The sequence below is a fragment of the Mytilus edulis genome, chromosome 8, assembly GCF_963676685.1.
Source record: "Mytilus edulis chromosome 8, xbMytEdul2.2, whole genome shotgun sequence".
Lineage (NCBI taxonomy): Eukaryota > Metazoa > Mollusca > Bivalvia > Mytilida > Mytilidae > Mytilus > Mytilus edulis.
The window spans coordinates 66,802,266-66,827,399 of record NC_092351.1 but is presented as its reverse complement, the minus strand read 5'-3'; the positions used below and the strand labels follow the sequence as shown (position 1 = coordinate 66,827,399).

At 34.1% G+C, this 25,134-nt stretch overlaps 2 long non-coding RNA genes across 3 annotated transcripts in view; both read left to right on the top strand.

Annotated features, from left to right (window-relative positions):
- LOC139486110 (uncharacterized) overlaps positions 1 to 4,855 on the top strand; it is a 15,067-nt gene extending 10,212 nt beyond the window's left edge. The window contains exons 2-3 of the long non-coding RNA XR_011655476.1: positions 1,994 to 2,081; positions 3,271 to 4,855. This is a non-coding gene — a long non-coding RNA (uncharacterized lncRNA). The remainder of the gene's footprint in view (positions 1 to 1,993; positions 2,082 to 3,270) is intronic.
- Positions 1 to 24,911, top strand: part of LOC139486113 (uncharacterized) — a 63,998-nt gene extending 39,087 nt beyond the window's left edge. Inside the window, exons 2-5 of one of the 2 annotated variants that reach the window (XR_011655479.1) lie at positions 19,395 to 19,534; positions 20,634 to 20,847; positions 23,343 to 23,482; positions 24,582 to 24,911. This is a non-coding gene — a long non-coding RNA (uncharacterized lncRNA). Of the gene's footprint in view, positions 1 to 19,264; positions 19,535 to 20,633; positions 20,848 to 23,342; positions 23,483 to 24,581 lie in introns of those variants that run through there. The other variant, XR_011655478.1, reaches the window with a different exon arrangement.
- Positions 24,912 to 25,134: the final 223 nt, after the last annotated feature.

Sequence of the window (25,134 nt, the reverse complement as noted above, 5' to 3'; positions counted from 1 at the left end):
ACAACATAAGAACGAACTTATATTATTAAGTTGCCAATAGAACTATAATATGATTGAAAAATGGAGGTTAAATCATTCTCTAGTATTTATCCTGTTGAATAGATAAAGAAAGGGCAATTTTAAAAAAGTATATTCATAATATTAGGATAAAATAAGAAAAACAGGCTGTAGTTCTCAGAAATCAAGGATTTTGTTTTATAATATAAAAAAAAACTTGCATGCTTGTTTGCTCTTTTTATTGTTTCCTTTGATTTATTTGTCTTTTGATGTATACATTTGTTCAAAGTGTAAAGTATTGTCTTTTTAACTACAATTTGTATTTTTCTTTTAGAATCTTTCTCAAGAAGCTTGTTTAATGTATTTTAATAAACATGATCTCAGAATAAGTGACTGTTGCATACAAATGTACATGAATGTTTCATTTTTTTCATTTCAGGATACAAAAGTTCACCTGACAACCAAAAAGGAACTGCACACAAAGAGCCTTTATCATTCAAAAGAAGATTGTTCCGCAATGAAAAAATCCTGTATGATAGGAGATGGACTAACAATTTCTATTTGTTGAGGATAAAAATCATCAAATTTTATAATTGTATTTTTTGTTTGCATTTAGTGAGACTTAAAAATAAATTATTGAACCAAATTGAATAGATTGTATGTTATGTTTAAGACTATATCAGAAAAAAACAAAAACAAAAGAACCAGACTCTTAAGTTGTATAAAAGGTGGAAGGTCCATAAAACGTAAAAATAAATCAACCGCTTGACTACATAAACAATCAAAGGAACGAAAAAAATGTCATAATCCTGACTTGGTACAGGCTTTTCCTTTAAAAAAAATGGAGAGTTAACCTTTGTTTAATTGTTTACAGACTTTTCAAAACTTGGTCTTATTGTTTACAGACTTTTCTTAAATTGGTCGTATTGTTTACAAACTTTTCTTTGGTCTCCAGGAAGAATAAAATGTGTAAACCTATTATTGTTAATATTATTATATCATTACTGAAGTTTTCCAGCTTTAATAAACTATATAGACAGGTCAAATAATTTTATTATGGTAAAAATCATTGCAAGAACATGAAAGCAGACATGTACATGTGTATTGTATATTCTACAATACAGTGTGGACTATTCAACCTGTAGTGCTGTACCACACAATCAGTTCCTGTGAAATCAAAGTACTAGTAGGCTTACCGTTGGAAGGTCTAAACACCATATATTTCTAAACACATAACATCTAAACACTTGTTGAAATCTAAACACTTGTTAAAATCTAAACATGTTTAGATGCTAAACGCGTTTCAAAACGTACACAGAAAAAGTGTTTAGATAAGTGTTTAGGATCTAAACACTGTTTTTACAGTGTAATACCTTTGATTATTTAGCCTGAATATTATAAAGTTCATGTATTACTACTTTATAACCAGGCGATCATCTTTTATTTCTATACGAGAAAAAATAAATAATCAAAAAATAATTTTATATGGGTAAAAATAAGAAAATAGAATAAATTCTAGAGTATTTGCCAGGGCTTGCAATTAAATTGAGGCGTGAGTATGTGTTATAAGTATGAATCCTAATTGAAGCCGGGGTTGCTCACTAATTTGCCAAAAAAATGTGTTCTTAAATTTTATATTAAACAAATGTTAAATAAAACTTAGTTCAACACGTTGAAGTTAAACAATTATTTAATTTAAACCAGCACTACAAATTAAATTAAAATTCTTCATTCATTTGTGTTTAGTATATAAACATGAAACGCTCATTCAATATGATATTTTTGAAAGTCCTATGGAAATCATTTTTCTTTTTCTAATAATTAAACACTTCACTGTCATGACTGTGCATGTAGGCTCCAAAGTTGTCTTACTGACTCAGTTTATCTTGTAATCGAAAAAGGGACACCATAAAAACACGTCTTCCCATTCATTAGTATAGAAGCATATATTGACACATTCCCCATTTCCATTCTCAATTTTATGCATATGTTTTAGACTCCTGCTGGTATTACAGAAGACAGAGAATGGCTCCAGTTCATCGTTTGAGAGGCGACGACTCAAGCGCAGGGGTCTACATATGTAGGTATGTTTGTTCGGGATGTATAAATAAACAGCAACATCCGCTCTTGTTTTATGAATATGTTTAATCCGATGACCTCGGGTACAGAAAGCACCACAATGGCCTCGTCTTTAAAAAAAACTATCGCGACAACTCTCATAGGTGTCCGTAAATGCCCTGTTGCAATGACTTATTTCTGATGCTATCAAACATTCCTCTTTGAGTAGAGACGAGGCACATACAAATGCCTCCAGAGTTTGACTGTTAATTATAGCAAGAAAAAGTTAAAAAAAAAAACCAGACGAACAATAGTGATTTATTTTATTTATAATAAATAAGATGTGGTATGATTTACAATGAGACAACTGTCCACAACGACACAGAAATTAGAATATACAAAAATATGAAATAAAAAAAGAGGTTGATCTTTTGCTCTTTTAACATGTTCATGTTTAAAGCTAACTATATGGTATGTGTTTTCTCATTATTGAATGACTTACATATCTTACATTAAAATAGTTGACATCCTTAAGCTTGTAGTTGTTGAGATTTTTGTTGGAGAGTTGTCTCATTGGCATTCATACCGCGTCTTCTTGTTTTTATATTAGTATAGATAATTACTTTCTGCGGAAGAGCAGATTTTTGCAGCCTATTCAATTATTGACAAAACACTAAAATTGAGAATGGAAATGGGGAATGTGTTAAAGAGACAACAGCCCGACCAAATAGCAGACAACAGCCGAAGGCTGCCAATGGGTCTTCAGTGCAGCGAGAAACTCCCACAGATCCGAAAACTGTGCTCTAGCTACAAATATTACGTCATTCTTTTATCAAGTTTCTGAGAATAAGATTACGGAAATATTTGTTTGAATGACAAGGAGATTGCAATATTTCTTCCAAGAGTTAGGTATAATGAAATCTTGAGTTTGGTTACTTCCTGTTTTTGAATCTCTGTCTTATTAAAACGGATATAATACTGGATATATATTGATCACAGATAATGTGGGGGCAACAAACAGACCCAATTGAACGGCATCTGAAATCTAGCATAAACATGTTAAACTAATGAAATATTCTTCAAAGTTTACACCTTCAATTATGATAAGCAATGTACAATTTGTAATTGTAATTGACATGCATGTGATCGAAAAAAAAATATTAGTAAAATGATTAAAGATGGGAAATTATATCCAATATTGTATTTTATTTGAAGGTTCATAACTACCCGGTATATAAAGGAGGAACTAGAAGTTGGAATCCACAAGATCAGAAGGCGATACACGATTGGAAAGACAATTCTATAGTTAGCGTGTAAAAAAAAAGTTGAAAAGTTGTTAAACCTGAGCGGGTATATAACGCTGGATTATATAACACGCAAATAAATATGCTTAAACAGCACAAAACTTGCACAGAGGAGTTCACTGCAACTAACTTGTCCTGGGATATGTCCATAGCATTTGTTACTTATGTTACATATTACTCGGCTTACTTTATAAATGAATGAGTTGATGTAATGTCTAGAGCGGTTTTCAGATCAGCAAGGCAGTTATTTTTCTTTGATAATTCTCTTAATTATTTATTCCCGTTGAATATGTAATGTGTAATCATTCATTTATATGTCTTTTATTCACTGAAATGATTTTATTTTTGGTACGGTGCTTCTAATTTTTCAAGTATACGAGGCAAGCATTTTTCTAACATGACATGCCATGATATGATTATGCTTTTTTAATATTCTTGTTTTCAGTTAGTGTTTGATCCAGTTAACCATATACTAATATATTTATATAAGAAAAATACAATAAAAACTGTGATCTTATGAATATTCTGATGTATCCAATAAAGCTTCGCCTTTTATTTAAACGAATTACCTTATTGCTATGGTAATTCAACGTTTTAAGAGGAATAAAGTTTAAACACAAATATATCAGATTTATTTACCATGCACGGTAAATGTATTTCAGAGCACACTGAGCTATATATGTGCTAAAGCCTTTTAATTTTTGAAAGATGCTATTCTCAATGATGAAATGTGCCTTTCAAACAAAAGGTACTTTTAACAGAATTCTGATAAGTCTGTCGCATCTAATAGCAATTTAATCATGATATAGCTTTACAGAATTCTCATAAGCCTATAGCATCTAATAACAATGTAATTCTTAACAGAATTCTGATAAGACTATAGCATCCAATACCAATACAGTTCTTAACAGAATTCTGAGAAGACTATACTAGCATCTAATATCAATCTAATTCTTAACATAATTCTGATAAGACTATACTAGCATCCAATACCAATACAATTCTTAACAGAATTCTGATAAGACTATAGCATCCAATACCAATACAATTCTTAACAGAATTCTGACAAGACTATACTAGTATCTAATACCAATATAATTCTACCTTATAATTCTTAACAGAATTCTGATAAGACTATACTAGCATCTAATACCAATATAATTCTTAACAGAATTCTGATAAGACTATACTAGCATCTAATACCAATATAATTCTTAACAGAATTCTGATAAGACTATAGCATCCAATACCAATACAATTCTTAACAGAATTCTGATAAGACTATATCATCTATTACCAATATAATTCTTAACGGAATTCCGATAGGACTATAGCATCTAATACCAATATAATTCTTAAAAGAATTCTGATATATAGGAATATAGCATCTAATACCAATATAATTCTTAACAAAATTCTGATAAGACTATAGCATCTTATAACAATTCAATTCTTATCAGAAATCTGACAAGACTATAGCATCCAGTTCCATGCAATGCAAATTTTAACAGAATTCTGATAAGATGGTCGCATCAAATACGGAATTGAATGTAATTTTAACAGAATTCTGATAAGACTACACCATACAAAACCAATGTAATTCTTTACAGAGTTCTAACAAGACGGTCGCATCAAATACCAAATTGAATGTAATTCTTAACAAAATTCTGATCGACTACAGTATCCAATACCAGTGTAATTCTGTAAAGAATTCTAATAAGAATAAAGATTCATAAGTCTTTTATTATAAAGCTTCGATAGTTTAATTTAATTCATAAATCAAGGGGTCTTAACAAAATTAAAATAAAATTGCAGCTTATCAGAAGTGTTGAACATGCTAAACGGATATTTTGTGTGTGCAATAGATCTGAGGAGTACAGTGAACTGTTTGATAACAGCAATATGCAATTTGTCTTTGAATATCAAAGTTCCTGTAGTGATTAGTTAGAAAATGTCTCTTTCTTAACTTGCCAGACCCAGAATTTGATCATTTGGAAATAATCAATTGCAAATGGAAGCTGTTATATGCAGTTTAAACACACACGAAAAAATCTTACGTATGTCGATAAAAAGGTCGATAAAAAATCTCCAGTTTTGAGGCCCAAACTCCAGCTGAAAATTTCCAAATCTCCAGTTGTGGCTTCACAACTCTGTCACATGTATGCTGTCCCATGCCCTGCTTTAAAAAAAGTGGGGGTATATACTGTTTTTACCTTTGTCTGCCTGTCTCTCTGTCCCATGCCCTGCTTTAAAAAAGTGGAGGTATACTGTTTTACCTTTGTCTGACTATCTCTCTGTCCCATGCCCTCGCTTTAAAAAAGTGGAGGTATACTGTTTTACCTTTGTCTGCCTGTCCCTGTCCCATGCCCTGCTTTAAAAAAGTGGAGGTATACTGTTTTTACCTTTGTCTGCCTGTCTCTCTGTCCCATGCCCTGCTTTAAAAAAGTGGAGGTATACTGTTTTACCTTTGTCTGCCTGTCTCTCTGTCCCATGCCCTGCTTTATAAAAGTGGAGGTATACTATTTTACCTTTGTCTGTCTGTCTCTCTGTCCTATGCCCTGCTTTAAAAAAAGTGGGGTATACTGTTTTTACTTTTGTCTGCCTGTCTCTCTGTCCCATGCCCTGCTTTAAAAAAGTGGGGGAAACTGTTTTGCCTCTGTCTGTCCGTCTGCCTGTCTCTCTGTCCCATGTCCTGCTTTAAAAAGTGGGGGTATACTGTTTTACATTCTAATCATTTTCTGTGCTTTATTTTGATTGTATAGCTCAAATTTTGGGCACCATGATTGGTTAATAAAATTATCTATCTATCTTACCTTTGTCTGTCCGTCCGTCAGTCATTCTGTCCTGTATTTCTCGGAACTACAGTTTAGGATATCTGAAATTTGGTTTCAGGTTTTATATAAGTCAGCTATACAGTGTCATGTATTTTCAGACACAGTGTCATGTATTTTCAGATTCATCACTCAAAAACGTTTTGGGCGGATGGGGTAGCTCACAGTTTTACTTGTTTCCTTCAATTAGACCCTTGCAAATAAATTGGGAATACCATGCAGTCAGGTTTGTTTTAGTCTCTAGGCCTTCATTAAAGGTTATTCATTGTTGTGATCTTTTTGACTGACATTTGTGAAGTTCATACATTTGCATAACATTTTAGGTAGTTTGTTATGAAGTACTTGTACTTTAATATACTCAATGGACTAGCCAATAAGAAAATTTATGAATGAATTGAGACTGGAACTGTGTGGGATATATTTCACTGGGTGTGATCGACATTTTATGGACTATTGATATCATTTTAACTTTGAAGTTCAATTTCATGTTTAATGTACCATAGTTTGAAATGGAATAAAAGTCTTACCAACAAGACAGCAAATCAGAACTCAGTTGATGAGAATTTTATCAACACACCAAAATGTAGAAATGAAATAAGGATCCAGATAATGGGACCACAATTAACCAGATAAAGATGGGATGAAAAAACGGTAAAAAAAGATACAAATATAGATGCAAGTAGTTACACAAGATGAATGTCTTATAGTCATATCATTTATTAAATAGTCTGTAACTGAGGGCTGGATCACTCCAGTATGCTCAGATCTTCAGTTATTTGCTGACTTGTTTCGGTTCCGGTGTCAGCTTTTGCTCTATAGTTATATTTTGTTTCACTTTTTATCATAAATTTGTCTAGTTGGCTCTCAAATGTCTAATAGTTGGTGCATTTACAACATTGCTGGGTAAGCTGTTCCATAATGGTGCAATTCGTTGGGTGAAGATTTTTGATCTTATAGTTTTGTTGCATCGTTGAATAGCCAGTTTCTTGTTGTGTCCTATAGTTGCAGAAGTAGTGTTGTATGTTAATAAGTTAGTCAACGCTTCATTATGGCACCCTCAACGGAGTTGGGGTGACATATTGTTATTCTACGTTTCTTTTTTTTCTTATTTTTCTTTTTCTTCTTCCACACATTTTGTCCGTCGTGTTTCTCGGATTCCAATGGACCAATGTTGATGGAACTTTACTATAAGGAGGACCCCCATGTAAAGTTGTGCACCTTGGTATGGAATGGTAAAAGATGGCCGCCGTTTCCATGGAAACAGCATAAATGCGAAAAAAATCAAAGTGTTCCAAACTGGAAGAAACTCCACAGGAATGTTGACTGGCATGTGCTGATTTCCAGTTTGACTTTGGAATTTTCAAAATGGCTGCCGTTACCATGGAAACAGCTAAAATATCAAAAATTCTAACTCTTTCGTTATAAGATCCAACTAGATGAAACTTTATGAAAATGTTCTCCAGTATGCCAAGATGTCAAGACAATATTTGGATAGTTCAAAATGGCCGCCGTTGTCATGGAAACTGGGGCCAAGTTTTGCATTGACCCTATGGAAAAATGCATAAAATCAGCATTTTCTCAGAGAGTATTGCACCAAAGTAAATGAAACTGTATTGATATATAACATGACATGTGGCAATGAGATGTACGCTTTTAGAATTTTGGAATTATCTACTGTAACCATGGTTGCAGCACAAATGTTCAAAATTTCCAAAAAAAAATAAAGTGCTGCAAACTGGATGAAACTTAACAGGAATAGTGACTGACATTTGCGGAGTTGCATTTTGAAGTTGGAAATTTCAAAATGGCCGCCGTAACCATGGAAACAGCAAAAATATCAAAAATTTCAAAATGCTTCAAACTTTATGAAACTTTGCAAAAATGCTACTAGACATCTGTAAATGCATTCTTCGATTTATTCCAGATGTTAATTTGTAAGCTTCTATTTAAAACTCCGAATTATACACAAGAAACTTAAATTAAAAATCATACAAGAATAACAAAGGCCAGAGGCTCCTTACTTGGGACAGGCGCAAAATTGCGGCGGGGTTAAACATGTTTTTTTTTAGATCTCAACCCTCCCACTATACCTCTCGCCAATGTAGAAAAAAAAAACGTCACAACAATTCACACAGTAACAGGGTCGTAACTAGCCCCTTTTAATACTGAGGCAAAGTATATTCGCAGAGCGTAGCGAGGCGAAAAAATTTTGGCGAGGGTAACAGAGGCTTTGAGAAAAATAACGCAAAATCGTGCATTCTGAGCGTTTCCCGGACTCTTTCTTACAAAGAAACGCAAATCATTTTTAACTATTTTTTAGACAATATTCTGGTCTCAAAGCAAAAACATAGATTCATTGTTAATTTAAGACTTTAAAGTTTTAGGGAAATTCAAAACATTAAAAGACCGAAATGTAGGATAAAGCAAAAATCGTAATTCTCATAATCTTTAATCCCGGATCTGTCTGTTCTTGTCTTGTATTGTGCTGACTTGACATTTTTTTTATGACTAAAAAACGTTAAATATAGTGACAGTCATCAGTGCAGTAATATACGTTAAATACTAGTTCTGCTCAAGTTGACACTAGGGACCATATCAGGGGCGGATCCAACCATTTTAAAAAGGGGGGGTTCCTAACCCAGGACAAAAGGGGGGGGGGGGGGGTTCAAATTACATGTCCCCATTCAAATGCATTGATCGTCCAAAAAAAGGGGGGTTCCAACCCCCGGAACCCCCCTCTGGATCCACGCCTGCATATTGACCTTGTTTTACAGTATTTATGATTCTTTCATTATTGAAGACGCATCAACTATCAAGATGAAGAACAGGGATAACTAGATTTGTAATTGCTAGCAATAACGGATGGCACCCTTCCCCTCATTGCCAGGTGAGCGGCAGCCATTTTGAAAATTCCAAAGTCGAAGAATGCATTTACAGATGTCTAGTAGCATTTTTGCAAAGTTTCATAAAGTTTGAAGCATTTTGAAATTTTTGATATTTTTGCTGTTTCCATGGTTACGGCGGCCATTTTGAAATTTCCAACTTCAAAATGCAACTCCGCAAATGTCAGTCACTATTCCTGTTAAGTTTCATCCAGTTTGCAGCACTTTATTTTTTTTGGAAATTTTGAACATTTGTGCTGCAACCATGGTTACAGTAGATAATTCCAAAATTCTAAAAGCGTACATCTCATTGCCACATGTCATGTTATATATCAATACAGTTTCATTTACTTTGGTGCAATACTCTCTGAGAAAATGCTGATTTTATGCATTTTTCCATAGGGTCTATGCAAAACTTGGCCCCAGTTTCCATGACAACGGCGGCCATTTTGAACTATCCAAATATTGTCTTGACATCTTGGCATACTGGAGAACATTTTCATAAAGTTTCATCTAGTTGGATCTTATAACGAAAGAGTTAGAATTTTTGATATTTTAGCTGTTTCCATGGTAACGGCAGCCATTTTGAAAATTCCAAAGTCAAACTGGAAATCAGCACATGCCAGTCAACATTCCTGTGGAGTTTCTTCCAGTTTGGAACACTTTGATTTTTTTCGCATTTATGCTGTTTCCATGGAAACGGCGGCCATCTTTTACCATTCCATACCAAGGTGCACAACTTTACATGGGGGTCCTCCTTATAGTAAAGTTCCATCAACATTGGTCCATTGGAATCCGAGAAACACGACGGACAAAATGTGTGGAAGAAGAAAAAGAAAAATAAGAAAAAAAAAGAAACGTAGAATAACAATATGTCACCCCAACTCCGTTGAGGGTGCCATAACCTCTCTGAGAAAATGCTGATTTTATGCATTTTTCCATAGGGTCAATGCAAAACTTGGCCCCAGTTTCCATGACAACGGCGGCCATTTTGAACTATCCAAATATTGTCTTGACATCTTGGCATACTGGAGAACATTTTCATAAAGTTTCATCTAGTTGGATCTTATAACGAAAGAGTTAGAATTTTTGATATTTTATCTGTTTCCATGGTAACGGCAGCCATTTTGAAAATTCCAAAGTCAAACTGGAAATCAGCACATGCCAGTCAACATTCCTGTGGAGTTTCTTCCAGTTTGGAACACTTTGATTTTTTTCGCATTTATGCTGTTTCCATGGAAACGGCGGCCATCTTTTACCATTCCATACCAAGGTGCACAACTTTACATGGGGGTCCTCCTTATAGTAAAGTTCCATCAACATTGGTCCATTGGAATCCGAGAAACACGACGGACAAAATGTGTGGAAGAAGAAAAAGAAAAATAAGAAAAAAAAAGAAACGTAGAATAACAATATGTCACCCCAACTCCGTTGAGGGTGCCATAACCTCTCTGAGAAAATGCTGATTTTATGCATTTTTCCATAGGGTCAATGCAAAACTTGGCCCCAGTTTCCATGACAACGGCGGCCATTTTGAACTATCCAAATATTGTCTTGACATCTTGGCATACTGGAGAACATTTTCATAAAGTTTCATCTAGTTGGATCTTATAACGAAAGAGTTAGAATTTTTGATATTTTATCTGTTTCCATGGTAACGGCAGCCATTTTGAAAATTCCAAAGTCAAACTGGAAATCAGCACATGCCAGTCAACATTCCTGTGGAGTTTCTTCCAGTTTGGAACACTTTGATTTTTTTCGCATTTATGCTGTTTCCATGGAAACGGCGGCCATCTTTTACCATTCCATACCAAGGTGCACAACTTTACATGGGGGTCCTCCTTATAGTAAAGTTCCATCAACATTGGTCCATTGGAATCCGAGAAACACGACGGACAAAATGTGTGGAAGAAGAAAAAGAAAAATAAGAAAAAAAAGAAACGTAGAATAACAATATGTCACCCCAACTCCGTTGAGGGTGCCATAAAAACTTTGACCATTGATCATTTGTATTTTTTTCTATACATTGACATTGTGTGCGATTAGCTCCCGTGCACATGTACTTCATATTCCTTTATTTTCTGTTAAAGGGTCTGAACACGACTTAATGCAAATTTAACCCTTGAATGTAAAAGGTCATATGGCAATACATTGATTTTTTTTTCAACAAATGATTTGATACCGGGAAATTGGTGGTCTTGCTTTAATTTAAACCATGTCACCTATCTAGTTTTATCCACAGGCGCTTGGACATATGATACAGTTATTTTTTTTAATTTTGTTGTTGATTAAGATATTCAATTTTCTATATATACATATCTATCACTTCTGTGCATATCTCACCTACAGAAAATACCTAATTTTGCAATCCATACTAAGAAAAATTGGGTATGGTTTTATATACAAGAAAGGCAGTTTCGTATTCTTTGATGTCAAGTTCAATTCTCCATGCAGAAACGACCACTTTTTTCTGTGTCCAGTAGCATTGTATATTCTTAAAATATTTTCTCGCATAATCACTGGGGTAAAGCTGATGACTGTAACTGCATTCATGGTCATCCCAAGATGTCGGATGAAAAATTAGGTCAGTGTCTGTATTGTCTGTTAAAGTGTTTCTATATCATTTTCTTTACTTAGCATACATTTGTACGATGTAAATTAATAAAATATTCACACGGAAATTACAAATTACTACACAGAAATGTGTATGAAAGAGAAAATTGGATTTGAAAAAATCGCCAAGATGACCGTAAATCATAATCGAGATGACCGTAACGGGATCAGCGATTCATAACAAGGGTGACCGTAATTGGTTAAAGATGACCGTAATTTATAAAGGATGACCGTAACTTTTAAAGGATGACCGTCAATTCTAAGAAAAATCCGTATTGGTATTTATAGCTTTTTGTTGAGTTTGTCTCAATAGGGGCTTGGGTGGCGGATATAAATATGTTTAATCAATTTCTTTTGTCGTATTTTGAGTTAATGACAATGATAGTAAATTGTGATATTTATTGATGAGGACATTAAAATTTTAATACAAATTGACGACATTGACAGTGTTACGATGAAAAATTTAAGAAAAAAAACCCCATGAATTAAACATATGAATATCCGGTAATAGAGCCCATGTGTATGGTTCCAGAGGAAGCAGATTGAAACCTTAATTTGTCTTGATATATTATTACATTTCTGTTTATACAATTTGACAAGGTCACAACCCCCCTTGTTATACGCTATTCTTACTATCTGAAATAAAGAACATTTGCAATGGAAGTTGAAACGATATAATATCAATGGATGTACATACATTGGCATTTTAAAAAGGTGGATCTATTATTTAAGAATTGAATGCTTCTTTTTGTAACTTCATTGGGGTGTATAAGCGTTGACCGAAGTACATTTTGTATGAAGCGCGGAAGCGCTTCCTTTTAAAAATGTGCGCACGGTCAACGATTTTACAAGGTTCTTGTTCCCTATGAAGTTACAATAAGAAGCATTTCCGCGCTTCATACAAAATGTACTTCGGTCAACGCTTTTACACCCAAATGAAGTTACAAAAAGAAGTATATGCATTAGTTATAATTACATTTTTAGCTAGGATCATGAAAACACGAATTTTATCTTATTTTTTTTTATTTCATTCACCTGTGCACTTTATTGTAGGACCTAGTGTTATCAAGAATTATAAGTTTTATTGTGTAATGCAATTGCTTGAGGAATAACATGTGATGTGAGTTAGCCAATCAGAATAACGTATTATAATGAAACATACATCGTTCTGATGACGTTATTAGCCTTTTTCAACTGATTTTTATAGTTCGTTCTTTTGTTGTACTGTTATACCACTGTCCCAGGTTAAGGGGAGGGTTGGGATCCCGCTAACATATCATACGCAACTATTATCGGCACCCGCAGTGCGCATGCGCTAAATTTGATCGCAATTATATCGATAAATTTACTATAGATTATTAAAGGAAATATTGAATTTTAATTAGCTGACAGTAAACAAAAATAAATACCTTTTCCATTGGCATCACATTAGAAAATACATTTTCTTAGCTTTCTAATGACATATTTTATAATTGAATCGGGATAGCAGAAGTTAAGGCCATTTTCATTTTTAAAAAAAGTGGTTCATTCCCTATTACTTCATACAATTCAAAACCAAAAACGTTTACAAAGGAGTTTTCATATATGATTACATCTTTCACTATTTTTTAGAAATAAATTCATTGGCATAAATATATATTCTTTGCTTTATAATCTTTCCAATGGTATATATTTGGTATTTTAGAAAATTTAATGAATCTGGGCCTTTTTTATCCAAAACTAGAGTTATTGTCATTGTTTGAAGATCGCGAGAAAACTTCTAAGTCATGCATGGAAGTATTATATAGATATAGTACTTCCATGCATGGTCCTACCAAGTAAATCGCTCACAAGTCACAAAACAAAGTTTAATCTGTTTGTATATAAAATATTTATACATTTAATACAATGTTTTGTATCATGAATTTAAAAATTCAGTAAATTACGTAAAAGAAGTGTTACTTTTAATTTAAAAGAATATTTTGTCCAGCCGTCAGTTTTCTTTATTTTTGATAATATAAAATCTTTCACTACTACATTAACTTTTGGATGTTTTTCGTGAAGCGTATTAAAAAAAAATCAAATCACATCTAAAATGATTTTTTTTTTTTGCAATTTTCTTACATATCTTTTTAAAAGTTTTTTTTTTTAAATAATTATGCGGCCGTAACTAAACAATTTTGATACTTAAACATGCTCATCTGATTTACATAGAAGTAATAGATACATATTTTATATATATTATTCTCATGTTCTAAAAAGAACAATTAGTTTTGATGAAACAGGAAAAGTGTCATTATCTTAAATTTTCCAGATGCAGTAACACTTTCAGAAGATCTTTTGTAGTAGATGGATTTTGAATGAAATCTTATATTCTTTCATCAATTTTATACCTTTTCACTGCTTTTGATCGGCAATATGCATCGCTGTATTATCTTACATGTACATGTGATATATACTAGTCTATTGCTTGTTGCGTAAACCCCTGAGGGTTTACGCAGTATATATTGGACGATATATGTAGTCTTTCGGAACACCGGATGTTATTCGGAATACATCTGTCCTTTCTGGCCGAATATAGTTCCCTTTAATTAAGGTGTATTCTTTCTTTATTTTTTTTCTTTGCCTTTCTCATTGATTATTTAGTTTTTATGGGTTGGAAATGAAAGAAGATAGGTGAAATAAACTTTTGGATGTTGTATTTAAACTTATTTTGACAATAATAATTTGGGTAAAATGATTATCGGGTACTTCTATATTTTTAATTTCCTTCTTTTTTTTTCTGGGGCGGGCAAAAATAATATATATTGTTATCAGAATGGGAGGAAAAAAGGAAAAGAAATTTGGAAACTACTGTACAACAACTTTAGATTCTTTTTTTAATATTTGGGTGGCCCTTAAAAGGACCTTTTATGATTCTGTTGGCTGGTGGTTCTGGTATCTCAGTCTGCAGCAGGTCTTGGAAGTTTTGGTTTGCAGTAGCTGTCATGGTCCTGGAACTGTAAGGCAGGCTGTGGATCTAGTTGACCTTTGCAGTAATAGTCATGCTTTTTATTCAGTTCTCTCCATGTCTTGTGCTCTGCAAGCCTTTCTGCATTCTGCTGTAATCTCCTTTTTTGAACTTCTGGTCTTAGTATATATAATCTTGGTTATATGTAAAGTCAGTGTCCATTTTCTTGAGGTAACGTTTACTTCGTTCTGAAAGTTCTACTCCTAGATTCGTACATTTAAGTTGTGTTCTTCTTCTTCTTTAGGTTTTCAGTAGTCCTTCAATGATCTGAAGATTATTTACTGTTTGCGCGCGCAGCGTGGCCTATATATATATTTACGAAAACAAAAGGGCCAAAACAAAAACAAAAATATTTGGAAATAAATTTGAGGTGCATAATTTATTAAAATTGTGATTAAAACTATGTACATAGGCTAATAATGAGTTAGATGAATTTGTGGAGAACAGCTGGTGTGAGCTGTTCTCTGAAAGTGTCGACTGTGGCGACAGCGAGGGAAGCACTAATGACAGGACGATTACCCGGATAGTGACAGGACGGTTGACCGGACGACATATAAATAGTCATAATTTTTTTGTTATTCGATAGATTTGTTTAATATTTGTAGACCTGAAAGATATTAAACTATATTTTATGAAAATTAAAAAAAAAGAGGGTAAACATTTATTTTTGAGCAAAAAAGTTGACCGGACGGTATTCACACTCGTCGATATACGCTATACATATATTCAACCCCTCGACAACAAGTGTTGATATCTCTTTGTTTTACAATATTTGATCATAAAATTCAGGAATCTGTGAGAATAATAAATATTGGATACGACAATATAAACTTTATAGTGAAAAAAAAAGTTTGTCTCCAAAAAAAGTTGACCGGACGGTGTTCACATTCGCCAATGTACGCGTTAATTATCTTTAACTGATAAAAATAAGTGTCAATATCTTATTTGTTTTACAATATTTTTACACGAAACTAAGAAATCTACGAGATCAATAAATACTTGATATGAAAATATAAACTTTATAGTAAATAAAAATGTTTTTCTTCAGAAAAAGTTGACCGGACGGAACAAACATTCGCCGTTATATGCCTTAAATATAATAAGTTGGTAGACACAAGTGTTTATATCTCTTTTATTTTATCAAATTTATGAAATTATGAAATCTGAGAGATCAATAAGTAAATATAAACTTTATATTAAATATGTAAAATGTTGTTCTTCAAAAAAAAAGTTAATCTGACGGATTTAACATTCGCCGATATTATGATTTAAATATATTGAAATGATCGACACAAGTGTTAATATCTCTTCATTTTTATAATATATCTGTCATTGAAATGAATTAAATTGTAATATTAATAAATATTTTATAAGAAAAATAAATAAACTTTAAAGTAAAAACAATGAGCCCAAAATGTTTATGTGAGCGAGTTCACCAATGCATAATAGAAGTAATGATATTTAATCAAATTAATCTAATTTTGACACTTGTTGTAATCACCAATCAAGCCAAATAACATGTCAATAAAGTTTTCACGGGCACAGGACATTTGCGCTTTTTTACCTGTTTTCACACCTGAGACATCAAATACATTTAATTGAATTACCTTATAATCAGTTTGTAATTAGTATCCAATTAAAGAAGAAATTTTATGATGTTCTTAAGGTCTGACTCTGAAGCAGAGTACCACATCCTGGCTGCAAAACTATACATTGGGGATACAGATGAAACAAAACCTGTAGTCAACCTTAAGCGCTTACTAAGAGAAACTTAAAGAGAAATGATAAAAAGTCTGGTAGAAAAAAAACCAAGACCGAATGATGGTGATATAGAGATACTACCAGCTCCAGATTCTGAGGAGGCTCAATTAATTGAGCCTCCTCTGGAACCTCAGTCTCCAAGAACACCCAAGCTGAAAACACCAGCCAAGTTAAATACACCATCAAAACAGAAGGCTATGTCAACACCAAAATCTACTAAGAGATTGAGGTTTGCTGACAATGGTGATAGTCAAGATCATCAGATACTTGTTACTGGTAGTCCACCTCCAGTAAAGACACTAGCCAAGTTAAATACTCCATCAAAACAGAAGACTATGTCAGCACCAAAATCTACTAAGAGATTGAGGTTTGCTGATAATGGTGATAGTCAAGATCATCAGATACTTGTAACTGATAGTCCACCTCCAGTAAAGAAAGTAAAACTAAAGCCTATACCGATTGCATGGATTAATGGTCTCAATTCAGACCATACGCAAACTATAGAAAATAATGAATGGTTATGCTAAGAGATTATCAATGTCTGTTGCACAATTATTTCACGACAATTTCCGAACATATCTGGATTTCAGCCAACAGGACTTTCACCTGTTTTTGACGATGCTTCCAAGTCTTGGTCAGAAAAATTTGGTAGCTTTTCACAAAAGGGATGTCCAACTGTACAAATCCACCATACTGGCAAATCCCACTGGGTAACTTCATTGCAATCAGTGAATGACCAGTGTTCATAAATTCTAGGGACAGATATGGTAAAAAAAATAAAATATTAACACTTGTGTCAATCAATTTAATAATATTAAGGCATATATCGGCAAATGTTAGTACCGTCCGGTCAACTTTTTTTTTTTAAGAAAAACAATTTTTTTTATCATAAAGTTTATATTTTCATATCATATATTTATTTATCTCGCAGATATCTCAGTTTTATGAAAAAATATTACAAAAAAAAATAAAAAAATTACATTTTTTGTCGCTCAGTTCCTGAATATAATCAACGCGTACATCGTCGAATGTGAATACCGTCCGGTCAACTTTTTTGGCAGATTTTTTTTTTTTTTACTATAAAGTTTATATTTTCGTGTAATATATTATTTAATCTCACAGATTCCTGAGTTTCGTGGACAAATATTATAAAACAAAAGATATATGAACACTTGTGTCGACCAGTTGAATATATATAGCGTATATCGGCGAGTGTGAATACCGCCCGGTCAACTTTTTTTGCAGATTTTTTTTTTTTTTTACTATAAAGTTTATATTTTCGTGTAATATATTATTCAATCTCACAGATTCCTGAGTTTCATGGTCAAATATTGTAAAACAAAAGATATATGAACACTTGTGTCGGCCAGTTGAATATATATATAGCGTATATCGGCGAGTGTGAATACCGTCCGGTCAACTTGTTTGGCTCAAAAATAATTATTTTCCCTCTTTTTTTTTAATTTTCATAAAATATAGTTTAATATCTTTCAGGTTTACAAATATTAAACAAATCTATCGAATAACAAAAAAGTTATGACTATTTATATCTCATCCGGTCAACCGTCCTGTCACTATCCGGGTAATCGTCCTGTCATTAGTGCAACCCCGACAGCGACTGTTTGCATTGGCAATAAGTTCCACTGAGTTATGGTATATGGAAAAAATGAGTATTTATATGTATCTTTTTTGGTTGAAATGTGTCTAAAAGTATAATTATGGTTTTTGCGTGTTCTACTGTCTGATGGTATGAGAATAGCCGATGGTATAGCTACGATTTGATGTACTATTTTATAGAACATTATTAATCTTGTGCGAGTTCTTCTTTCCTGTAGAGTTGGCCAGTTTAGGGTGTTTATCATATCTGTCGGGCTATTGATGTTATGGTATCTGTTACAGACATATCTGGCAGCTCGCCTTTGGACCATCTCGATTTTTGAGGTTTGTTCAACTGTGTGAGGGTCCCATACTGAACATGAATATTCCAGTTTAGGACGGACTAGTGCCAGATATGCCTGAGTTTTGATGTTCTGACATGATGTTTTTAAGTTTCTTTTTAAGAAGCCCAGAGATTTGTTGCCATTAGCTATGATGTTGTCTGTATGTTTAGACCATTTTAGGTTTGCTTGAAGTGTAATGCCCAGATATTTAGCCGAAGAGACAAGTTCCAGTTTGTGATTGTGAAGGATATAGTCATGTTTAAATGGGTTTTTCTTCTGTGAGACTGTAAGGACTGTGCATTTGTCTGGATGGAAAGCCATCAACCAGTCTTGCTCCCACCTAGCAGCTGCATCTAAATCTAACTGTAGTGCATCACAGTCGCTTTGAGATTTGATGGTTTTGTAGATGATACTGTCATCGGCAAACAGTCTGAGCTTACTGGATGATAGGTATTCTGGTAGGTCGTTAATGTATACCAAGAATAATACTGGGCCCAGAACTGTGCCTTGAGGGACACCTGAGGTGACTGGGGCTAGGTCAGATGACTCTCCATCCAGGACAACTGTTTGTGTTCTGTCATTTAAGAATGCAGAGACCCAGTTTAAAGTTTCATTTTGGATACCGTAATAGTGTAATTTATAGAGTAATCTTTTATGAGGGACTTTGTCAAAGGCTTTGGCAAAGTCCATTATAATTAAGTCTATTTGAGTGTTGTTGTTATTATTTGCTGCAAGTTCTTGAATGAATGAAATGAGTTGTGTTTCGCAAGATCTAGACTGACGGTTGACGTGTTGAGGTTCTTGGCATGTTGTTGTTTCTATGTACTCCTGAAGCAAGTCGTCCTTCCATATTTTTTGGAGTAAATAACATTTTTGGGCAAATTTACACTCAGTGCTCTATGAACTCCTTCATTTTTGTTGGTATTGTCATAAAGTTTCATGCTTTCAACAGCTGCTGTAGTTAATTTCATTTTCAGGATTTCTTGAAGTAAAAATTTATCTGTTTTATCCATTTGCAGGGCAGTGATCTGGTATGTTGACAAGTAATGTGAACGACTCCACCAGTTGAGTGCATCATCACCTTTGCAGACAATGGAATATTCAGGACACTGAGTGCAATCACCATCATAGCAGCGGAGGGTAGCATCGAGCACTTTTGGTAAGTCTTTGCTTATTTCATTAATGTTTTTGTCATATTTCTCCATCAGCTTCTTTAGTATCATGGAGCATCTGCACTTTAGATCTTTGCTAAATACCATCTTAAGTTGTTTATTTTCCTCTTTGGTTTTACCATGGAACATGCCCGGGCTGTATTGAGCTCGCAAAGAGGCCCTGAATTGAGACTGTCCCAAATGTACATGGTCTGCCAGTCTTTCTACTTTCCACATTGGTTCCACAGCTGCAAGGGCTTCTTCAATACCTTTAGCTGAACGTCCATCTCCATCTGTGGTCACATACCGTACCAGACATTTCTGGAGTCCTATCTGGTTTCCCATCTCTTTTCCCAGCTCATACTCTGACAGGGCAGCAGGTCTGTATATATTTGCTGTACATTCTTCATGACCAGGACATTCTATTGGAAAGCCTTACCCTCTAAGCCATGCCCCTTTCCAACACATCTTATTCTGTACAACAGCAGCTACAATAAACTTTCTATCTGTTATTGTTTCTATTCCCAATGCAAAAACTTGAGTCGCATTTTGACCAGGCTTCTTTTTACTAACTATTGTGTTGCTGTTGTATCGTGCATCCACAGTTATGTTAATTTCATTTTCTGGGACACCTCGCCTCCTGTTCACTTCTTTTACAAGTTCCAGTTTCTGTGCCATGTCTGTTTTGTTCAGCTTGACCATTTCAGCTGCTACTCTGCTGGATGTGCGTTGCATACTGCTTCTACATGGTGGTGGTGTGTCTATTCCTGCAAGTAGTTGCTGCACTGTTGTATTTCCAATTGGACAGTCCTGCAAAGCAGATGCTAGGGCTACATTTGGTTGTCCTGGGTTGGGTCCTGGTTTGCCATTAGCTATTTCCTTGTACATCTTCATTCTGTCTCCAATAAAACCACAGGCTATGCATTTTAAGGTAAACTGCCAGCAAGTTCCCCACTTTTTCTGTTCATAATAGTCAGCAATAAACATAGGACAGGATGGTGAGTCCACTTGGTGCTTATTAATATTAGTGTTGATCAAGCTTATATTTAGTTGACTGTCTATCCACCTCATGCCAGAATGTAATTCTTTATTTACTTCTCTTTTCAGGTCAGCATTATCGAGCGGTCGAAGTGTACAGATGTTACCAGTCGTCTCCATTTTGCAGTCAGAAGATTTAAAAGTTTGCCGCACATAGGAAGTACTTGCACTAGCTGATTCAGGGATCTGTATTGACGTCTGGCTTCTGCTTCTACCACTGGGTTTGCCTGCTTGGAAGCATCCAGGATTTCTTGGAGAGTTGTCTTTCTTTGACCATTTCTTGGTATGACCTTTAGTGAACATTTTGAAAAATTAAATTGGATCAGTTATATCCCAACTTGGACTAATGGCATAAAATTTGGACACCCTGATATTTATAATAAAATGGTGTACAATATCTGCTTTGATGTACATATTTGTTCTTTGATTCAATATGTGGTATGGTGTTACAGATACCACCTTCTGAGGCAACTCTAAATTAAGTGTTTTCTTAACAGTATCCAGTTGAGCCAATTATTTCATTTTCAGGGGTCCAGATTAAGATTGTTTGATCAAATCTATGAAAATATGTTTCTTAATAATTTATTGAGTAATCAATTTAACAAGAAAGCATATTGGATGTTTTCAATTAACTTTTTAAATAATTTTTGTTGTCAAATTTGATCATGTGGATGTATTTTTTAATAAAAAAAAAATTCTTACAAAAATCTTTTAAAATATTTAAATCTCTTTATTGATAAAAATAAACAAATAGTTAAACTTCACTAAAAAGTTTATTTGAATGTGATATTTCAAGGAATAAAGAAATTACACTAGTTTGAAATTTTTATTACATGTAACATGACCTGGTGTTTCACATGAATATTGGTACCTCAGGTAAACAGGTCAAGTACCTGTGAATTTTGTCTAATTATTGTTTGAGTTATATTTTACTTATTAAAGATAAGATAAGCTTATTTTTAAGATAAGTTTTGAAAGTGAGTTTTGTATTTAAGTATTTTTAAAGGAATTTTATTTAATTTAATTTAGCTAAAAATACAAGAATTTTTGAAAAAACCCAATTTTTATTTAAAAAAACATGATTTTTTAAAAATTTTCTTTCAAATTCTTGAAATTTAGCCATTTAGCTGCTACAGACACCTTACTTTTTTTAAAATATCTTGTTTAACAAGAAAGTTATTAAACTTTAACTTTTCCTAGTAGATACATGTTTTGTAAATTTCCTGCCATAAAATTCCTGTAAATTTTAACATGAGGGTAGTGTTATTAAAAGAATCAGGACTACCATAAAACTTGTCGGATTGATTTGAAATTTTGTAAACTGGTTCGATATAGAATAAACTTAATGCATGCTAATTTTTTTGGCATTAATTGAAGATTAAGGGTCTACCCAAATTCTTGAAAATGAAGAAAGGGCCAACTTTTTTGGCAGAAAGTCACTTCAAATGATAAATATTATTGTTTTATTGTAATTTTAATCAATTTTAATTTTTAAACTGGCAATATTATGCAATTTAAGGCATTTTTGGCCATTTTGATGCACTAAAAGCCCTTTGACCCCAGTTTCAGCCCTTTCTGTCAATAATGTTGGACCCTTTTTATATTTTAATAATATATTACTACTCTATTGTCTTACAAAACATCACATCTTCAAAATGGATGCATTTTATTTGAAATATAGTCAGAAATTAACAGAAAGCTCTGCCCCTGGCTATAATGGGCAGTGTCAAATTTGGACAGGTTTATGTACACCTAATAGCAAATATGGAGTTATTAATTGTAAATTTTCAGATGCCAGGGGGTGGAGACAAATGCATGTGCACAGGCTTGCCTACATGGTGCATCATCAGAATATCATTATTGATAAAACTGATGATGTTTCGCACCTGTGCCACAATTCGAAATGCATTACTTTCGAACATCTGTCGTTGGAACCTCATGGTTTCAACAACAGCCGGCAGTCATGCGTTTCAACCAGTTCCTGCTTGGGCCACCCAGATCCCCTCCCTCCATGCAGAGTGGAGTTGAAAAAGGACAATAATAATTTGGGTAAAATGATTATCGGGTACTTCTATATTTTTAATTTCCTTCTTTTTTTTCTGGGGTGGGCAAAAAAAATATATTTTGTTATCAGAATGGGAGGAAAAAAGGAAAAGAAATTTGGAAACTACTGTACAACAACTTTAGATTCTTTTTTTAATATTTGGGTGGCCCTTAAAAGGACCTTTTATGATTCTGTTGGCTGGTGGTTCTGGTATCTCAGTCTGCAGCAGGTCTTGGAAGTTTTGGTTTGCAGTAGCTGTCATGGTCCTGGAACTGTAAGGCAGGCTGTGGATCTAGTTGACCTTTGCAGTAATAGTCATGCTTTTTATTCAGTTCTCTCCATGTCTTGTGCTCTGCAAGCCTTTCTGCATTCTGCTGTAATCTCCTTTTTTGAACTTCTGGTCTTAGTATATAATCTTGGTTATATGTAAAGTCAGTGTCCATTTTCTTGAGGTAACGTTTACTTCGTTCTGAAAGTTCTACTCCTAGATTCGTACATTTAAGTTGTGTTGAGGTTCTTGGCATGTTGTTGTTTCTATGTACTCCTGAAGCAAGTCGTCCTTCCATATTTTTGGAGTAAATAACATTTTTGGGCAAATTTACACTCAGTGCTCTATGAACTCCTTCATTTTTGTTGGTATTGTCATAAAGTTTCATGCTTTCAATAGCTGCTGTAGTTAATTTCATTTTCAGGATTTCTTGAAGTAAAAATTTATCTGTTTTATCCATTTGCAGGGCAGTGATCTGGTATGTTGACAAGTAATGTGAACGACTCCACCAGTTGAGTGCATCATCACCTTTGCAGACAATGGAATATTCAGGACACTGAGTGCAATCACCATCATAGCAGCGGAGGGTAGCATCGAGCACTTTTGGTAAGTCTTTGCTTATTTCATTAATGTTTTTGTCATATTTCTCCATCAGCTTCTTTAGTATCATGGAGCATCTGCACTTTAGATCTTTGCTAAATACCATCTTAAGTTGTTTATTTTCCTCTTTGGTTTTACCATGGAACATGCCCGGGCTGTATTGAGCTCGCAAAGAGGCCCTGAATTGAGACTGTCCCAAATGTACATGGTCTGCCAGTCTTTCTACTTTCCACATTGGTTCCACAGCTGCAAGGGCTTCTTCAATACCTTTAGCTGAACGTCCATCTCCATCTGTGGTCACATACCGTACCAGACATTTCTGGAGTCCTATCTGGTTTCCCATCTCTTTTCCCAGCTCATACTCTGACAGGGCAGCAGGTCTGTATATATTTGCTGTACATTCTTCATGACCAGGACATTCTATTGGAAAGCCTTACCCTCTAAGCCATGCCCCTTTCCAACACATCTTATTCTGTACAACAGCAGCTGCAATAAACTTTCTGTCTGTTATTGTTTCTATTCCCAATGCAAAAACTTGAGTCGCATTCTGACCAGGCTTCTTTTTACTAACTATTGTGTTGCTGTTGTATCGTGCATCCACAGTTATGTTAATTTCATTTTCTGGGACACCTCGCCTCCTGTTCACTTCTTTTACAAGTTCCAGTTTCTGTGCCATGTCTGTTTTGTTCAGCTTGACCATTTCAGCTGCTACTCTGCTGGATGTGCGTTGCATACTGCTTCTACATGGTGGTGGTGTGTCTATTCCTGCAAGTAGTTGCTGCACTGTTGTATTTCCAATTGGACAGTCCTGCAAAGCAGATGCTAGGGCTACATTTGGTTGTCCTGGGTTGGGTCCTGGTTTGCCATTAGCTATTTCCTTGTACATCTTCATTCTGTCTCCAATAAAACCACAGGCTATGCATTTTAAGGTAAACTGCCAGCAAGTTCCCCACTTTTTCTGTTCATAATAGTCAGCAATAAACATAGGACAGGATGGTGAGTCCACTTGGTGCTTATTAATATTAGTGTTGATCAAGCTTATATTTAGTTGACTGTCTATCCACCTCATGCCAGAATGTAATTCTTTATTTTCTTCTCTTTTCAGGTCAGCATTATCGAGCGGTCGAAGTTTACAGATGTTACCAGTCGTCTCCATTTTGCAGTCAGAAGATTTAAAAGTTTGCCGCACATAGGAAGTACTTGCACTAGCTGATTCAGGGATCTGTATTGACGTCTGGCTTCTGCTTCTACCACTGGGTTTGCCTGCTTGGAAGCATCCAGGATTTCTTGGAGAGTTGTCTTTCTTTGACCATTTCTTGGTATGACCTTTAGTGAACATTTTGAAAAATTAAATTGGATCAGTTATATCCCAACTTGGACTAATGGCATAAAATTTGGACACCCTGATATTTATAATAAAATGGTGTACAATATCTGCTTTGATGTACATATTTGTTCTTTGATGCAATATGTGGTATGGTGTTACAGAGACCACCTTCTGAGGCAACTCTAAATTAAGTGTTTTCTTAACAGTATCCAGTTGAGCCAATTATTTCATTTTCAGGGGTCCAGATTAAGATTGTTTGATCAAATCTATGAAAATATGTTTCTTAATAATTTATTGAGTAATCAATTTAACAAGAAAGCATATTGGATGT